Consider the following 6,013-nt stretch of genomic DNA (forward strand, 5'->3'; position numbering starts at 1 on the left):
TTATTTCCTTCTGCTCTATTCAAAACCACCCATTGGCTAAAGAACTTCTTATCTTTTGACAGAATAAGCTCTAGAGAAAGTACAGTTGATAAAAGAAGTTCTGTCTAATGGTTAAAGCTGAGAATTAAGTTAGAATTTCCTGGTGTAAGTTGGTCATACAGAGATTTTTGTATTTCTTGCTCTTTTGGTTTAGTTATCACATCTGAAATGTATTGCCAAGCCATGAAATAGGATTACTGATCTTCTTAACTATTAGTGAATTCTTTTTAATCTCCAGAGGAGTATTTTTGCATGGGGATAATAACTTTTCCTCACATTTGATGATCTTTTGCAATCCATTATCTATTTAGTTCTGTCTTTTATACTGTTTCTGTATTTATATCAATCTCTCTCTCTCTCTTGGTTTTCCAACATAAAAACTGAAAATAAGTTACTATAGGGAGGGAATCATATTTATTACATACTTCATCTGTATTTACTCATGTATCTCAGGAAAAAAATACTGTACAAATTGATAGTTATTTAATAAAAACTTACTGAGTTGGGCTGACCAACTGGGAATATGTTGTATCAGCTGATAAGCCTGTCGTTCTCTAAGCTTCCACATGATGTAAAGTGAACAATCCTATAATACTTTTCACTAATTCACTACAATGTATTCTTACCTAATATCTTTTGTCTGAATTTTCTCAGTAGTCACTAAAACTTTCTTAATATAGATCTGGTACTTTTGGCATTGGGAGAACTTTTCATTTCCTTCAAATGCAAGTTCAGAATAAAGAGAGCTATTGGTGAAGTTGTTTCTCTAAAGATAAGGCACTTCTGTGTCTTGAATGAACTCCATTTCCACAGTGATTTACTGGAAAAGGAGTAAGGATATGATATACCAGAAAAGAAGCCTGAGATGAAGTCTTAATGAAAACTTAGAAAAAGGAGATAACATACCCTTTTGTGTTTGCTTTCTGGTGTTTTAGGAACAGAGCTGAATTAGTCATATTCCATATTTAATAACACAGTTACAGTAGGTTCCTATACAAAGTCTAATGTGTTTGATGCATGTACTAGAATATTTATGCATCCTTGAAAAATACACTGTTATGTAGCAAATATTTTAATTTTCTCAAAATAGTACTCAATTATAATGTCATGCTTTTTTTCACTATTTTAACTCAACATTCCATCTATGTTGCTGTATCATTGCTTAGATCTAAGGCATAGTATTTATAGGCTGCATGCATCACATTTTACTTATTCATTTCCCAGATGATGGACATCTGGGTGCTCTCAAGTCCTTGCTACAACAAACAACACTCTGTAACATCCCTACCTATAGTCTTTTTGGGATGTGTGTGACAGTTTTTCAGTGCAATTGCTGAATCATATAATGTAATCCATATATTACTAACTATTGCTACATTATCCTCCAGAATGACTGCAGCAGGGAGGAGGGAGATTATTGTTTCCTCATATTTCTCTATTACTTGGTATATCTATTTCTGTATAACAAATTACCTCAGAACTTGACTTAAAAAGATTTATTATCCCAGTTTTTGTGGGTGAGAAATCCGAGTGTGGCTTAGCTGGGCAACTCCGGGTCAAGGTCTGTTGCAGTGAACCTGTGAGCTAGGGCTGTGGTCTCATCTGAAGGCTCAATTTGGGGAAGATTCACTCCAAGTTATTTCTGTGGTTGTTGTAGGATTTAGTTCTCTATGAAATATTGGGCTGAGAGCTTCAATTCCTTATTAGCTGTTTGCTGAAGGCCTCCTTTAATTCCTTGCCACATAGACCACCTTCTAGGGCAGCTCACAACATGGCAGCTGGTTTCATAAGAGTAAGCATGTGAGAAGGGAAGAGAGAGCAAATAAGATAGAAGCCACACTCTTTGCAATCTAATCCTTGAGGTGACATCCTCTCACTTGTGCCATATTACATTTGTTAGAGGCAAGCAGTAGGTCCAGGCTCTCTGTTTCCTTCCCCAGTTGAACTGTTAGAAAGCAATCATACATAGCACTTAGAAAAGTGGGTTTTGGAATTAGACATCTCTGTGTCTGGATCCCGATTCTGTCTCTGCCTATATTTATGATCCTAGGCAAATTGCTTACTTGCATAAAACTCAGTTTTCTCATCAGTACCGTGAAGATAATACTAGAGTCTATTTCATGAAATTATTTTGACAATTTAATAAAATAAAACATTAGAAATCCTTAGCATGATATATATGGCACATATAAATTTTTCAACCAGCATTTCCTACTGTTATTTTAATTAAAGTATGTCTTTTATATTGGGATTTATATTGAGAGAATGCTGACAAAAATATGCTTTCTTCGGATGTATATTCTGCAAAAATGGGAAAGAATGGAAATAAGAAGACATTGGATATTAAGGAGAATGGTCAGCAAAATCCAGGAAGTCATGAAAGAATCTGAGCCTGTCTGGAAGATGGCCAAAATAGACATCTTTCTGTAAGATATGAATATTTTTAAATGTATCATTTGGAGGAGAAAATCAATAGAGAGACATGTATTTTTTTAGATGGTTAGAATGGATGGAGGGTTTCAGTTAGAGAAAACAGAATAAAAAAAGAATTAAAAAAGGAAAGAAAAACAGTGAGTAGGAAGTATGAAATAAACTAGATTTCAAGAAATTAAACAATTGGCAGAAATAATCAATTTTTATGGGTAAGATGATACTAACTTTTAGTTACTTAGGATTATTCTACTTATTTAAACCTCTCTAATATTAAAAAAAATTCCATATGAATGAGTTCAGTCAACTTTTTGGCTATTCAGGCTATTCTTTGCAAATGAGTGACAGAGGCTGCATTTCAGCATGGGGACATGGGAGGTGAAGTAACGTCAAAAGCATTTCACACTTGTGTTTTAGTAAGAACCCAGGGCTGGGGCCAATGGAACTACTCTGACAAGGGATCTCTCCACATGTACTGTGTTCACAGGGCTCCTATCAGTCAAATGTGATCAGTCATCTGCTTTCAACAGTAGTGCTGGCCAACTGGTGTTTTACTGCCATGCATTATTCATCTCAATATAAAGGATAAACTCAGCTCTGTTAACCACTGCCCAAGGGCCCTTAGAATCAAGAAAGGAATATGTGGTTTTGGAATTGTGTTTCTTTGTGGGAAGGGAAAAAGCAGACTAGCCATAAGCACTTGCCAATACAATTCAGTTAATAAAATATGTGTAGTCAAAGTAGTTTTTAGAGGTTGCTTATTATGGTATCAGAAAAATTTCTAGAAACTAAGACCAAAGCAGGCACAATTAGTTTTTACTTCATTTTTATGTAAACTTTGTTTAGATGGATTATGTTTCTGGACAAAGCATATTCAGTTGAGCTGCCTAGCTAATAGATAAGGAAACCATATAAAAAATGCTGAACTATGTAAAAAATCTCAAAGCATCCTGTTTGAAATCTCAGCTTTTGACAGGCAATGAATTAAATAGTAATAGTAAGGTAATTAAAATCTCTGAGAATCATATGAAATAAGTTTGTTGTGAAAATGGCAAAGATTATCAGTAAATACCTATAAACACACAGTCATGTGCATACACACACACACACACACACACAGAGAGAGAGAGAGAGAGAGAGAGAGAGAGAAAATAACAGAGAGAGAGAGAGAGAGAGAGAGAGAGAGAGAGAGAGACAGGGAGGGAGGGAGAGTGGAAGGGGAGATAGAGATAGATGAAATGAGGGAGATTGATTTTTCTTAACTGTACAAATTTAGCTTCCTTTATGTTAAAGTTATGATATAAACCAGCATTTAGCAAAATGTTCCTTTTTTAAAAACCAGCTATATTGAGGTATAGTTGATATACAAAGAATCACACATATTTAATGTGTGCAATTTGATGAGTTTGGACATATGTGAACATGCATGACACCATCGCCAGAAATCAAGGTAATATACATATCTAATACCTCTCAGAGTTTTCTCACGTCTCCTCATTTTCTTTTTTTTGTGTTTGGTAAGAACACTTAACATGAAATCTACCCTTTTAACAACTTTCAGTGTGCACAATACATATTATTAACAGTAGGCACTATGTTGTACAGCAGATCTTGAGGATTTATTGATCTAGCATAACTGCAACTTTATACCCATTGAATAATAAATCCTCATTTCCCCAACCCCCAAATCCCTGGAAATCACTGTTGTATTATCTGCCTCTATGAGTTTGACTATTTTAGATAACTCATATAAATGGAATCATGTAATATTCATCTTTCTGTACTGGCTTATTTCACTTAGCAGAATGTCCTCAAGTTTATCTATGTTGTCACAAGTGGCAAGACTTCCTTCTTTTATAAGGCTGAATTATATTCCATTGTATGTCTATACCTCATGGGCTTTATCTGTGCATCTGTCAATGGACACTTAGGTTGTTTCCATGTCTTGGCTATTGTGAATAATATTGTAATGAACGTTGGAGTTTAGGTATCTCTTTAAGATCCTGATTTCAATTCTTTTGGATATATGCCCCAAAATGGGATGGTTAGATCATATGGCACTCTATATTTGTTTTTCATAGCTACTGAGCCATTTTACGTTCTCACAAATTCTATACAAGAGTTTCAATTTCTCCACAAAATTATCAACACTTATTTCTTTTTATTGTTGTTGTTGATAGGCATCCTAAAAGTTGTGAGGTGACATCTCATTGTAGTTTGATTTTCATTTTCCTGATAATTCCTGATAATTTCCCAAATACTGTTGGGCATCTTTTAATATACCTCCTGACCGTTTGTACGTCTTCTTTGTCGAAATAGCTGTTGACATCCTTTGCTCAGTTTTTAATTGAGTTACTTATTATTATTATTATTTGCTATTGAGTTGAAGGAGTTCTTCATGTATTTTGCAAATTAATCCCTTACCAGATACATGATTTACAAACACTTTCTCACATTCTGTGGATTGCCTTTTCATTATTTTGCTTATTTCTTTTGCTGTGCAGAGCTTTTTAGTTTAGTTTGATGTAGGCTATTTGTCTATTTTTGCTTTTGTTGCCTATAATTTTGGTGTCATATCCAAGAAGTCATTGCCAAGGCCAGTATCAAGGGGATTTTCCTGTCTGTTTTCTTCTAGTTTTACAATTTCAGGTCTTATGTTTAAGTCTTTTATCCATTTTGAGTTGATTTTGTTTAAGATAGGGGTTCAATTTCAGTTTTGTGGTGTGTGGATATTCAGTTTTTCCAATACTATTCGTTGAAGAGACTATCCACTTGCCAAAATATTCAAAGTATTAGTCCAACAATTACCCTCTCTAGTTTGTTAAATATTTGAAGTAATATGTGTTGCTAAATTTTATATATTTTTTTGTCATAAAAATAATACGTGTCCATTGGAAAAAACTTGGAATTTACAAATGAGCAAAAGGAAAGGAAAGGCATAATCCAAAAATAACTAGTATTAATATTTTTATGTATACTCTTAGTTTTTTATTTGTACCATTATATGAGTTCATACTGTTTTGTGAATATTCCTTTATATTATTATGAAAAAGAAAATAAACAGAAAACAAAATGAGTTAATATTGTTTTATGCATGTTTCTTTGTGATGATTTAAAAATATAATAAATCAGTATTGGTTACTATGCCATCTTATGTTATTTGGTCGTATGTGGTTTCACAGTCTCAACATGCTCCAGGAAGACAGACTACTTGAGGTCTTCTTTGCCAGAAGCTCCTGCCTGCCCTGAAGCCTTAACCCATGCTCTTACCTCTGCCTAGAACTCCCTTGGCTCCCTGCTGCCCTCAGCAAAGACCTACCATCCTTCAGATCCCAGCTTAAAAAAATACCACCACAACAATGAGACCTTCTTGAACCCTCCTGTTGGCTGTCTGTACTAAGTCTCTGATAAGGCCCTGGTTAATCTCATGAATTCTGGGGGTAGAATGGGTTCAAACTCTGGATTTACTATTTATGAACCTTCTGACCCTGGGCAAGTTACTTAGCCTGTCTGTGACTTAGTTTCTTTATTTATAAAATTGGGA

The sequence above is a fragment of the Lynx canadensis genome, chromosome A3 (assembly GCF_007474595.2).
Source record: "Lynx canadensis isolate LIC74 chromosome A3, mLynCan4.pri.v2, whole genome shotgun sequence".
NCBI classification, from domain to species: domain Eukaryota; kingdom Metazoa; phylum Chordata; class Mammalia; order Carnivora; family Felidae; genus Lynx; species Lynx canadensis.